Consider the following 14578-nt stretch of genomic DNA (forward strand, 5'->3'; position numbering starts at 1 on the left):
AGCTCCCACAGAGTGATGTTCACAGCCTCCAGGACCAGTGTTAAGGCTCCTTTGGGTGAAGTCCCTAACATGGAAGTCATTACTTCTTTAAATGTGTTTAAAACAAAGCTATTCTTTCTTCTGTGTGGTGAAGGATTTCTGTTGTTGCTGTTATTATTTTTAACCCAAGTGTAAATTGCTTCTTGTACTAGTATTTGAGAAGATTAAATTACACACACACACACACACACACACACACACACACACACACACACACACACACACACACACACACACACACACACACACACACGGCAGAAGATCAAGCATTGGTGGCTTATACCTGTAATCCTAACTACTCAAGAGGCTGAGATCAAAGCTCAAAGCCAGTTCAAAGCCAGTGCAGATAAGAAAGTGGGTTGACACACTTATCTTCAATGGCTCAAATGGTAGAATGCAAGCCTTGAGCCTAAAAGCCCAGAGACAGCACCCAAGCCCTGAGTTCAAGACCTAGGACCAACACACACACACACACACACACACAGACACACACACACACACACACACACACACACACGATTATAGAACATGTGCTATGTTTGTGATCCAACCAGTGGGTGAGGCATTTGGACCTAGATGTTCTCCCTGTTGGGTGCCCCGCTCTGGTACGATTCTCTCCCCCAGCTGTGTACTCTGATGGTCTGGGCTTTTGATGTGCAGATACTACAAGTTGGTCACAAACTTGGGTACAATGAGCCTGTTCTGGTTCATGTGAAAATCAACATCCTTTTTTGTGTTATCCGGTGACAGGATGCTACAATACTATTAGCATTTGCAAAGAGTGTGCTCTGTCCAAGGGTGTAACCACAGATCGTGTGCTGCTCAGTTTGCGTTTCTCTATTATGTGAGAGACACAAAGAAGCTGAAGGCTGGCAAAGGCCTGTCAAATCTTGTAATGTAGCGCTCGACCCCCAAACTCCACTTGGCCTCCAAGCAGCTCTTGTTCCCCAGTCCCACCCCTTTCTCTGAATGGGCTCTGAGGTAGGTAAATGAATTCAGTGGCCTGGTAGGCGGGGGATTCCTTTCTGACCTCATTCCTGTACCATTTGTTTGCAGGCTTGTAGGGGGAGAGGAGGACATTTTGGAATCCTTTGTGTCAAATCATTTTCTTGCAGGTTGAGGAGTTAATGGTATCTTTGTCTGAAGCCAGCCAAGCAGAAAGCCTCCAAGGATGCGGCCCTGGCATGCCCAACCTCCTCAAAACCACAAGATGAGAATAGGGAAGTAGGGGAACTTTCTAGAGCAGATGCATATGCCCCATATAGCATCTGCTACTACAGGGAAGCTGTGTATTTCAGCAGAGAATAATCATTCATTTAAAAATACTCCCTTCATTCTGAGTCATCTTGAGTGATTCCTTTAAGTTTGAATAATCATTTGTATAACTGGTTATGTATTGTAAAAACCTACTGTACCTGGCTAATTGCGTAGAGTAGGGTATGAACAGAAAAATTAATCTTTTGTTTTGGGGTTTTTTTTGTTTTTTGTTTTTTGTTTTTTTTTGGTCGTGGGGCTTGAACTCAGCTTGGGCGCTGTCTCTCAACAATTCAGCTCAAGTTGAGTGCTCTTCTGCTTGAGCCACAGTGCCACTTCTGGTTTTCTGGTGGTTAATTGGAGATAAGAGTCTCATGGACTTTTCTGCCTGGGCTGACTTTGAACTGTGATCCTCAGATCTCAGCCTCCTAAGTAGATAGGATTACAGGCGTGAGCCACCAGCGCCGGCAAATTCATCATTCTTTGCCCTCAGATTTTCTTTGTGTACCTAGGAAATTAACTACAACTGTAGAACATCAATAGCTGTTGTTGTGCAGAAAAAGGAGAAGAGATCCACTAACTCAACTAGTGTTAGAGCTAGAAATTATATGTCCAGATCACCAAGCAAGTTCTGTTCTGCCCATGAACACTCAGGCTCAGAGCCACCACCTAGTGTCACTCTAACCAGGCCTTTTGTGAGAGAAGGCAGGAATCTAGATATTCATGAATATCTGGTTATTTTGAAATGCCCATGTGTAATTTTTTAAATCTGAACATTCATGTGAGTCAAGTAGAAACAGACAACCAGTACCACACCCTCCCATGGGTCACTTTTGAAGCCTGGTTTAAACTACAGCTCTCATATCTGGCCTTGCTAGACTGGAGTGACAAGGATAATAAGGCCTTCCAAAAATAACAAGACTCTGGCTGTGCTTTAAGATGCACTTTGATTTATTATGAATCCAGTCTGCAGGAAAATTCCTTTTAAATGCTAACTATATCCCAGGTATTTATTCTTAGATCTTTCTCAAGTATGCATGTATCACCATTTTGCCAACAGGTCAACTCTGACTTGTGTTTTCTGAAGTTCCACAGCTGGCTACTGACAAGGCCCTCATGGGGAGCCCATGTAGGTGACTACCTAGAAAAAGTGCACAAACAGAACAGCTGCAGGTGTGCTAAGAGCTCCCTTCCTTTACATGTCCTTCTGTCCTGAGGTGACAGCTCCTTTTCATGACATGAACCTTTGGCAAGAAAGTTTATCCTCCAAACGATGTAGTGGTACACCCTAGTCCAGTACATAGGTCAGTGGGTTCTAACTGAACATCCTGATCTTATAAGATGCAAATACTTATGTAAGACCCTTTTTGTTCTAAATGTCAAAATCAAGTTCTGAAAGTATGCTAGAGAACTTTAACTTGCCATATCAGTTTTATACCTTATAGTCAATTCTTAAGATTGAAGGCACCTTTTATTTTTAAGGTTTCTTGAGAAAAAGAGCCTTGGAAACTTAATAATTGTGTTTCATTTGTTGCACTGCTTATGTAAATTCATCCCAATGTGGAATCTGTTTTCTAGGAGTGTGGGTGGCTATGGATATGTGCATTTCCAGGATTCCCAAGAGCTCATCTCTAATTCCAAAAGCAGCAATCCAGCCTAGAGAAATTATACTAGATTCAAGCCATTGAAGAGAAGAGGAAAGCAATGACATGTGCACACATGGACTTGTATGTATGAAAGGGCAGGCGCGAGCACCCAGTGTCAAACAAAAAAAGGTGTCTGCTAATCAGGCTCCACCATTCATGTGACACTGACGTATTAGAACCTCACCCTGGTGTGTAAAAGAACAGGGTGTTGGGTACCTCCAAAGATTCCTTCCAGCATCGATAACTAGTGCTTAAATTAGGCATCTAAAATGTTCTCCACAAACAGAACACTTGGGTTTTGTTGTTGTTGTTGTTGTTGTTTATGCCAGCAATGGGGCTTGAACTCGGAGCTTTCTCGCTTGACTTGTCTTGCTCAGTACTGGCACTCAACCACTTAAGCTATACCTTTACTTCTGGCTTTTTTTCTGCTTAATTGGAGCTACAAGTCAGACTTTTCTCCCCAGGTTGGCTGGAGCAGATCACAGGGACTACAGGCTTAAGCCACCAATGTCCAGCCCATTTTTACTGTTGATAGGAAAGTTCCTTCTGGTCCAATCAGTCAAACAAAGCATATCCCTAGGTGCAGACAAAAGAATTCTCATATTTGCCTCCAAACCTGATAGAAGTTTTTCTCATGACTCCTCTGAGATTCTATAATAGCTAATACTGGTTGAGTGCTGGTTATAGGGCAGGCATGTGGTAAGCATGTGGTGTACGTGAGTGTCTTTGTTTCCCACAGCCCTATAAGATAGATACTGCTATTTTCACTAGATTTTTTTTTTAAGTGTGGATTCCGTATCCTTACGGTGTCAGAGTTTGCTTTGCTTTCAAGTGGCAAAACTGGGATTTCCACTGTGGACATTCCATGTCTGTAAAGTGAGTCACCACAGTATACCCACAACAGCTTCTTGACAGTAACTGGCTTGTATTGCCCCACAGGAAGCCACCATTGGCAAGGATGTCAAGAAGGCCAAGCTGTTGTAAGTTGAGAAGGCAGTTGTGTGCTTGCTGTAGATATGTGTCAGGGCTATTTGCAAACTGTTTCTGCAGCTCAGCTAACTCCTTGGCCCACCTCACAAGAGCCCAGTGCTGAGAAGCAGGCCACCAGTCCTAAGAACCTGACGACCAAGGTATCAGCTTCCACCGGTAGCTCCTCCCCACCGAGGGCAAGTGTACAAGCTGAGGTTGGAACAGTAGTGGAACAGCAAAGGACAAAGAGAAGACATTGCTCAGAAGCCTCAAGGGATTGCCTTATCCCTGAGAGAAATTACAGTTCATGGCCAAGCAGCAAGGAAATTGGCATCTTATTTATAAATACCCAGGCCTTATCTGTTTTTTGGCATTTGAGAATTATTTAGGATAGTGGGTACAGTTGCTTATACCATCACTAACAGTGTTCTCGAGTCTCTGGATATAGTCACTCGGAAATAAACGAAATGTCCTTGGATCCTCGTGTCTAAAAGCTGGCCCCTTCTGTAAACGCTGGAGTATGTATGTATAACCTATGCACTATGCAATACCTTTTGTGTATTCACAGCCAAATTCCTTGAGGACATCATCCCAATCCTGCCATTCACTCCAGGCTGGCATCGTCACTCACCACCTGACCCCCTGGCCCACATCCTCTCCTCCTCCACCAACACTGTTGGCAAGTTTTCCATTGCAAAGATGGCACCAGGACAACCGCTAGCCTCCGTGATGCTAATTCCTGCACACGCTTACTTTGGTCCCTTTTTGATGGCCTCCATTCAGTCTTTCTCTCCTGCCCTCTCCTTTTCTCTCTCTCTTCTTAACCTCTTCCCCACCCCTCACCCCCCAACCCCCACCCACCCACTCCCTTTCTGGGGTTTGAACTCAGGGCCTGGGCACTGTCCTTGAGCCTCTTTGTGCTCAAGACTAGCACTCTACCACTTGAGTCAGAGTACCACTTCCAGCCTTTTCTGAGTAGTTTAATAGAAACTCAGTAGTTTATTGGAAAGTCTCATGGACTTTCTTGCCTGAGCTATCTTCAAACTGCGATCCCCGTATCTCAGCCTCCTGAGCAGCTAGGATTACAGGCGTGAGCCACTGGTGCCTTCTTTACCATCACCTCCTGGGATTCCTTGTAATACTGAAATGGCTGCTGCTTTGAGGGCTGTGTGCAGGCCTTCCTGAGTGTTGGCCTCCCTTCAGTACTGCTTTGTCCAAACTCACATCCTATGTGCTGACCAAATCCCTGCATGTCTGCCCATCACCCCCAACTCTAGCTCCATTCTCTTCCTTTCTTTGTGCTGCAGACCCATTTCTCCAGCTATCTACTTGCACATACCACAGACACTACACTGAACCTAGCCAAAGTCTCCATTGGCAGGCTATTCCTTCTCCATGAAACCTGTCCCTACTTGGTTGGGTGCATGACTCCCACCTGTCATCATAGCTACTTAGGAGGCTGAGATCTGAGAATCAAGGTTTGAAGCCAGCCCAGTCAGACAAATCTGAGATTCTTACCTTCAGTTAACCACCCAAAAGCCAGAACTGGAGGCATGACTTAAATGGCAGAGTACCAGCTGTCAGCAAAAAACATCCAAGTGAGAATTTAAGGTCCCAAGTTCAAATCCCACTACTGGAAACAAACAAAACTGGTCCCTTCTCCATATCTTACTGTTTTGGTAGCCAGCACTGGGATATACCTAGCTGCCTAAGACAGAGACCCAATTATCTCCCTTTCCTCTCAGGGAACAATCGACAAACTCAGTGGCCAATTTCCATAGTTTGTGTTTTTTTGTGTGTGTGTGTGTTTTTTTTTTTTTTTGAGACAGAATCTCACTATGTAGCCCAAGCTGGCATTAAACTCATTATCCTCCAGCCTCAGTTCAAGTGCTGGGATTATAGGCATGTACTACCATGCCTGGCTCAGTTTCTTCAGCTTTTACCTTACTATCTTGTAGATATTCTCTTATCAGATCAGATGGCCTGTGTATCTCAACTCTCATTGACTGAGCCTTCCTTTTCATCTCCTATGCATTGACCACCTCTTGACAGAAAGAAGTCGTTAAGTTAGAAACATGATCTTCTGGTTAAACCGTGTCTCCAGATGGTGTTCCCATTGATAAAGAAGATTTGATTCTTTTTACTAAAGGTCCTTCTGATGCTAGACCATTTATTAAAGCATTTATCAAAGTATTTACATGAAACTGCCTGCTGTAAATAAGACTTCCCTTCACTTGCTCTTAGTAGCTATCAGAGCTATATTTCATTTCATCTTTCAGGAATATCAAGGTAGATATAAGTCATTGTGATGAATAAAAGCTGATTCTTATGTTAAGCATTAAATCAAATAATTGAATCTTGAAATTTGGCTCTGGCACCAAATTTCTGAAATAGTTTTAACTGTAGCACAAGATGAGTTGCTAGTTCCACTAGCTGTCAAAAATATAAAATTTTTATGAAGATAAATTTTTGTTTTTTAATCAGTCCTGTGCACCAGCAGTGAATAAACATGTCTGCAAGGTTTCAGGAAGGATCCTTATAATGTCCTATAAGGTGAGCATCTTTTTTTGTAATACTAATGTTACATTTGCCTGTTTCTCTGTGTTGTCAGTCATTGCCTGAGCAAAAAAGTAAGAGTGGGTACATCTCCACCACCAAATACAGTTAAGGGTGGAGGGCAGGCAAAGGCGTGCATATGTGACCAATTTGGTAGGTCAAACAAAACAAAACACTTTGCATACAAAGAATAATGATCTTTTAGAAAAGGCCTGTACAATTGTTTGATTTTTTTTTATTTTTTTGGTGGTCATGGGGCTTGAACTCAAGACTCAGGGCCTGTGAGTTGACCTTGAGCTCTTATGCACAAGGCTAGTGTTCTACCACTTGAGCTACAGTGCCACTTCCTGTTTTCTAATGTTTAGTTGGAGGTAAAAGTCTCGGAGACTTTCCTGCCCAGACTGGCTTTGAACTGTGATCCTCAGATCTTAGTCTTTTGAGTAATTAGGATTACAAGCATGAACTACGAGCGCCCAGCTCAATTGTTTGAGTTCTTAACTAAACCACCATTTTCTTCAAGGAACAAGCACCCTTTTGTTTAAAACAGCTGACAAGTTTTAAAGATTCAGGCATAATCACTATATAAGCAGCGTGAGCTTGCCAATTCAAGGAAAACAATACTCTGTGGCTGATGATATATAAAACATTTAGATAAAAACACGAATTTTGTAAAGCTCTATTGGTCACCATGATCTGGACAGCTTCTCAGTTATATTTCTGTTGAGATGGATGATGATAGGAGCAAATAGATGTTTTCTTTTATATCCTAGAATGCATTGTATCAACACTGATTTCCAAATGGCTAATGTGATGGTACCATATCAGACAGTGGGAGGGGGACCAATGGGTTTTAATTATTTTGGTTTTTTGCCAGTCCTGGGCTTGATCTCAGGGCCTGGGCACTGTCCCTGAGCTTTTTGCTCAAGGCTAGCACTCTATCACTTGAGCCACAGTGCCACTTCTGGCTTTTTCTGTGTCTGTGGTTCTGGGGAATCGAATCCAGGGCTTCCTGCATGCTAGGCAAGTACTCTACTGCTGAGCCACATTCCCAGCCTGATCAATGGGTTTTAATACAGAGAATATGTCAAGTTCATTTATATGGCTTTAGGTTCTACATCACAGCTAACTTCTATTGGGATTGGTGCTGTGTAACAGAAAATTTATAATTATCTACTATTAAATTCTTATTATATAAGTATGTAAGACCAGTTTTTTCCATATATTTCAACCAAAACAGCATACTCTTAACAGATTGAATGCAAAAGCACATAAGAATCTGGATGCTATTTGTGAAGCTGACTAAGCTTATTTTCTTTACTTAAAAAAATGCCATTTGTATTCATATGCCTTATTATTTTTAAATAAGTTAATAATCAAGTTTTCTCTCAATTTTAATCATTAGACATAATCAACATGAACTCCTGAGGTACTCAATTTGAACAGATTAAAAATTTGAAAATCACTATGTTGACTTTGTAGAGTCTGATCCTGTAGATAAACCTCAGTGTACAAAGGGGCGATTGTTTAAAATAGACTCTGTGTTTAAAATATGTGAGGAATTGCCCTCCCTGTGAGAATTGCTTCCTACCCTCAATCTGACTTCCTGACATACTTCACTTGAATAGTAATTGCCAAAGACAATCTAGTCCATGTCAGTGGCCCCATGTGTGGGCTGTGCTGTTCAAGGCATCTGTACCTCTCTGCCACAACTGTTGTGCTGAGTGGGGACACCAGCTTCTTCCCTGTGTGACTTCCAGGAGACAGTCACCAATCTCCATCTGACTTGGCTCAACACTGCATTCCAAACGGCTGACCCCTTACTCCTTGAAATACTTGGTCCCACTTGGCTTCCATTGTACTCTTACTTCTGATTTTCCATCTACCTTTCTAGTTTGTTGAATGTCGCTGTGCCAGTTCTTCCTTCTAACCTGACATGTTAGAATTCCTTGGAGTTCTGTGCTGGCCCTTTTCTGCACTCTGTACCCTCCCTGCATTTCATCCACTCTCAAAGTTCTATCATTTAATCACCAATGAGTCTCAGGACCTATTCTGTTTTGTTGCTTGCATCTTATACTAACCTCATTCTCTTCTTCAGGCTGAATACCTAATATCATTTAGGTGGTGGTGTTGTTCTGAGACTGGGACTCGAACTCAGTACCTGACACATTGACTCGTTGGCTAGCACTCTACCAACGGAACCAAAGCCTCCCCCCCCCCCCATTTACCTTTTGCTCAGGCCAAAACTAGGGATGATACTTGAGGCTTTTCTTCTCTTGATATTCACGTCAGTCATCTATCAAGGCATCTCAAATCCACACCTGTGTCTCGCTATCCTGGCTCTTGCCATGAGCTCCTACAGAGCCTTCTGCCTGATATAACTGTTATTCTCCAGCTTAATACCATCCTGCTGATTGTCTTTGTCATAGGTCTAAAATAACCAAAGGAGGCATTTGAGGGCCCAAACAATTGTGCCTCTGCCTTCAGCCTCTTTTCTCCTCTGCCCCAGTTGCATGAACTATTTACATGCACCCTTTAAACACACTAAAGTTCCACTGGAGCACAGCTGTGGTCTAGTCCTGACTCACACTACTAATGTGATTACATTTTCTTTTTTCCTCTTTTTCTTTCTCTTTTCTTTCTTTCTTGGCCCTGATAGTAGAGGTTGAACTAGAACCTGTCACTTGCTTGGCTTTCTTGATTGGCTGGCTCTCTATTACTTGAGCCATATTTCCAGCCCAGATTTTTGATGGTTATTTTGGAGAGTAAGTCTCCCGGGCTGATCTGCTGGTGCTAGCTTCTAACGGGGGTCCTCCAGGTCTCAGCCTCCTGAGTAGCCAGGGTTATAAGCATGAGGCACCAGCTCCCAGCTCTGTCTCATTATTCTTTAGTATCCCTCTTCCTCATGTAGATTGTAGATTCTGAAGAATCAGAGACTGCCTGATTTTCCTACAACAGTCCCTGGTACCATAAATTATTATTGATTGATGCATTCATCAGAAGGTTGGAACAATGAAGGATTTTAGAGATGATCAGTCACTACTCAAATATATGGCAAAAATGAATATCTGAAGGAAAACATGGCAAACTAGCTAAGTGTACTAATAATCTCAGAAACAAAAACAACCAGGTCTCCTGATTTGTAGCATAAATTCCCTGCCCCACCCTTGCTCCACCCCCAAAGGTATATTGATGAAGACTGGGTCCTTGCATACAGACCGAACCAAATTCAAATCCTGGCAATGCTATTCCCTCACTGTGTAGTGCCATATAAATTCTCTAAGCTTTAGTTTCCTCATTTCAGTAGCAAAACTAAGGAGGAGAATGTATCTCATATATAATTTCCAGAGTGTCTGGTACATGAGTGTCTAAAGCATTAGTTATTATTACGATACTGTGTAAGTCTAAATCAAGATTCAATCAAGTTGTTTTCAAACCAAAGAGAAGAATGACGTCAGTAATGTTGATGGAATCCGTATTTCCCCCACTTGCAATGTCCACTCACTCAGGATGAATGCAAGTTATTTTCCAGAGATGTTTCCTCTGCTCTGCTAAGCAATGGGTCGGGATCACCCTGACCTTTAACCACCCTACTTCCTATACCAGCTCAGGTCAAGCCCCAGAGCTGCCCAGGCCCAGCTCTGCTCCGGTTTCCCAGGGCTCCATCTGTGCTCTGGCTGGAGGGAGTGGGGGGAGTTGACCTCAGAAAGGAGCTGAGAGTTTCTTACATCACCATGTTCAGAATGACCCTTGAGAGTGCTGTCTGTGGTAGCACAAACACATGTGCTGTGTTTGTGGATTCTGAAGACAACTTGGGCTAGCATACAGGTCTCCATTGTTCTTGAGACTATGCAGAGAACCCAGGTTCAGACTGATTGGATCAAAGCTCAAAGAAACTCGTGTCATTCATGTAGGATCCACATTAGAAACACTTTCAATGTAGCACGTGGCGCTCTTGTTGGAGCACCCTCAGTTGATAGAGGTACCTCAGACCTCACTGGGAAGAAACTTGCTTCCTGTGAACTAATGGTGCTCTTACCTTCTACTGGCCATTGGTGTACCCTTTCTTTGGCTAAATTTTCAGACTATTTTTGCTCTCTGATAGAACCTCAAGTTTCTGTCTTATCTACGGTATTAATTTTTTCCCCTGATTTGATTTCATTTTGCTACCTTTCTCCTTTCATTTTTGCTTCAGTCTGTTCTGTGGTCTTCCAAAAGCTCCTGCAAAACTTTTTGTTACCGCAAATGACACAAAAACACATCACTACCATGTTTGTGCACTATAAACCAAAGCCAACTGCTCTGTAGACAGTCAGTTGTATGTCTGTTAACTTCCTTGTTATTACTTCTTTTATTTAGTTAGTTCACTAGTTTTGCCATTCCTGGGGCTTGAACTTTGAGCCTGGACATTGTCCCTGGGTTTTTGTGCTCAAAGCCAGAGGTCTACCCCTTGAGCCACAGCTCCACTTCTGGCTTTTTGTGGTTAATTGGAGACTTTCCCATCCTGGCTGGCTTTGAACCATGATCCTCAGATCTCAGCTTTCTGAGTAGCTAAGATTATAGGACTGAGCCACCAGTCCCCTTTGATTTCCTGTAATTCATCTATAAAATGGGGTCACAGATTAGCCATGGAGAGCAGTGTAGTGATGCCTGATGAAAACCTGGCCCTCCATGCAGCCCATGCTAGGGCTGTGGAGCAGAGGAGGTAAAGCCAGTGGGTGGGAGGAGAGGCGACACTGAAGGCCGCCAGGGTAGACTGGCTTTTCTAATGAAAGGCCCTCTTTCTCAGGGATTATAAGAATATTCATGACCCTTGAGATCAGCAGGTGAGGCTCAGCCCTCCCTACTCATCCTTTGGGTAAACAGTACAGAAAGCCTAGGTTTCCAGGATGAGAAAGGAACAGTGGGACCGGGGCGATTTCCCCTCTTCCCTTGGCCCCCAGCCTCCTTCCTTTTATTCTCAAAGGAGAGCAGGGGGACTTGGGGGGCCACTTGTCTTGAGGTGAATCAAGGACTGTGTCTTTCATTTCTAAAGAGCAGGCAGTGAGGCCGAGGCAGAAGTCCCGTGACATGACTTGAGACACAAAATGGTATCTTAGCATCGAAGATCCCCTTTGACAAGAAGAAGAAAAGCCCTTTTCTTCCCAGCCCGGATTAGGCAGGAGGGAATTCTCTGGAACGTGTGTGCATTGTTTGGTGGAGGGCAGCCAGGCTAGGCCTGGGGCTTGCCTCCCAAAATCAGCCCAAGGAAGCTTGTCCCCATGTAATTAAAAGGGAAAGGAAACAGCAGGGCGTCTTGTTCCGCTGCTGCCCACCAAAGTGGGGTCCGGGGGTGTGGGGGATGGGGTGGCCCAGGAAATTGGCTAAATTAATGGTTGGGGGGGGGCCATGAATGCATGGGCCTGGAGGCAGGAGGCAGAGAGTGAGCAGGGCGGGGAGACTCATCACAACTCTTCTGATTAAAAAAAAAAAAGGGGGGGGATGGCGGTAAAGAGAACCTGTCAGGGCAGAGATGTCATGGCTTCTTGTCACCTGACAGGGCAGCCGGCTGCCCTGGGGACACGGCACCTGCAGAGAGGGGTCAGGTCCTCACAAAGCACAGAGCCTCAAGGCCCTCGTTTGACCAGCTGACACACACTGGCCCCTCACTTTCTCCAGCTGACAGCAAGACCCAAGCCAAAAGGTCACAGGTCATGGCTGGATGGAGGACACTGGTGCTTACAGAGGGGGCAACAGCCACTTTCCTTAGCAACAGAATTTCTAGAAAGCAATCTCTTGGATTTACCTATGTTGTTGCCCTCAGACCTTTCTCTGAGTATTTATAGCTCACTCAGAAATTATTGGGAGACGTGAAACCAAGAACCTGAGGCTGACATTTGCATTTATTTGAAAAAAGAAGAAAAGGTATTAGCATGCATGAAGCCCTGAGTTTGATTCCTCAGTACCACATAAACAGAAAAAAACGGAAGTCGTGCTATGGCTCAAGTGGTCAAGTGCCAGCCTTGAGCAAAAGAAACTCAGAGCCCAGGCCCTGAGTTCAAGCCCCAGAACTGGCAAAAGAAAGAAGAAAAAGAAAAAAGAAAAGACCTTTCTTTCTCTTACAATAACAAAAGGAAATTTCATCACTCAGTTAAAAAAAAAAATCTTTGGTCTTCATGTTCCCAAATCTTGCAGATTATATTACAGAGGCCTTGAGCCTACCTTCTGGAAATGTATGGATCCTCTCTACAGCCCTGACCCCCAGGTACATGGAAAGGAAAATGGTGACAGCAACCCTGAAGCCAGGCAGCCGGGGTTTGTTTTCTGTGACCTCTGAAGGCCACGCACTTTCCCAAAGGCCCTGGGTGGATGAACAGACAGGCCTGGGCACTCAGGTTTCTCTGGCAAGTGATGAATCTGAGTCAATATTGCAAAGTAGATGTGACTTCTCTGCCTTCGCAAATATTGGACCAAAGACTTGAGAGCAGCCTTGCTGTTGACAATTATGAGATGGTGGCATTGTTGTCTTTGTTACGGTGAAGTGCGGCTAGGCCGGGCCTGGCCTAACACCCTGTGTACACAGAGGGGATGGTGCGAGGGGAGGCCTATGTGTTTGCTCTGCCAATACGCACGGCTGGCCCTCAACCATTCTCTCTGCCATGGTTACAGCCGGGGGGGGGGGGGGGGGTGTTTGAATGCTCACCCCGGGGGCTGCCAAATGGTGGCCAAACCTCAAGTTTCTTTTCTTCCTTCTGTTTGGATCTTTTTTGTTTGTTTGTTTTCTGATTCTGTGGTTTTGAACCGGGCCTCAACACTTGCCAGGCAAGTACGCTTAACACTTGGAGCACATCCTCACCCTACCTACCTTCAGCTCCTTGTGCCTTAGTTGTTTTCAGGGAAGATCTTGTGTTTTTGCCTGGACCAGCTTGGACTGTGATCCCACTACCTCTGCCTCCCAGGGCTGGAATGACAAGCATGAACCACCACTTCCAACTTGTTGAGCTGAGATGGAGTCTTGAGAACTTGGTATCCTGCTTGGTCTTAAACCACTAGTCTTCCAATCTCTAATCTCTGTTTTTTGGGAGGCTGAGAGTCTAGATGTGAGCCAGCACACTTGGTCCAGCATGTTTTTAAGAAATAAATATTTTTCTTGAAGGGTCAGATACACATACCGTTTTGCAGTGTGGTACATTTTCACAAACTGTCACCCCTGGTGCCAAGCACCCAGATCCAGGACATGAGGGGTTTCCCACCATAGGGCCCACCTGTGTGTGCATCTGCCATGCTTCATCTTCAGCTAGGACGGCCACTGGTAGAATTACTAGCAGATGAATCTTACCTGAGATTTGCAACTTTACCTTAGTTGTAAGTCAGTACATTTTGTGTCCAGCAAAGCATAGTGACAACCCAGCCAGGCTTTACACGGGTTTCAACTCTGCCTCTAACATGAGCTCTAGCAGTAACAGTGGATTCCACTTATGAGTAGAACTGGTCTTCTCAGGCCCTTCCAAGGCCAGCATACTGTCCCTGACTCCACAGTCCCGTCCAAAGCACCAGACGAGCTAAGAAATCAAGACTGGCGGCAGAGTAGATTTGTTGACACCAACATCATCACAAACATGTCAGGGGATGCTAGTAGCTGTGAAGTGAGCACAGAGACTGGGGCAACCCGAGAGAGTAGAGTGAGCAGAGCCATGGAGGGCAAGAGCCAGACTGGCCATCTTGGTCCTGGGCACCGCCTCAATGAACCAACTGTCACAGGAACCCCTGTGACTCAAAGCCCTGAGGACCAGCACAACCCGACACCAGCCCCAGAGGCAGCTTGGAAATCTCAGTGTGTACTTACCGAAGTAATGTAATGGGGGAGAAAGGCAGCAAACCCAGAGCCCAGCACTTCATCCCTGACTTAGAACCATATCGGCCAAGAGAAGACAGCCTGTGAGTTGGCAGGAGTGGGTAGGAGAGGCTGGTGTACTGGAGGACACCACAGGTCTGCTCTATTTGCCTGCAGGCGGGCCCAGCTCAGATCCTTACAGGTGTGAGCAGTCACCCTGCCACTGAACAAAATCTGCGTGCCACTGAACAAAATCTGCATGCCACTGAACAAAATCTGCAAGCCAGAAGCCCCTACTGTCCAG

The sequence above is a fragment of the Dipodomys merriami genome, unplaced genomic scaffold (genome assembly GCF_024711535.1).
Source record: "Dipodomys merriami isolate MVZ:Mamm:240054 unplaced genomic scaffold, mDipMer1.0.p SCAF_2, whole genome shotgun sequence".
NCBI classification, from domain to species: domain Eukaryota; kingdom Metazoa; phylum Chordata; class Mammalia; order Rodentia; family Heteromyidae; genus Dipodomys; species Dipodomys merriami.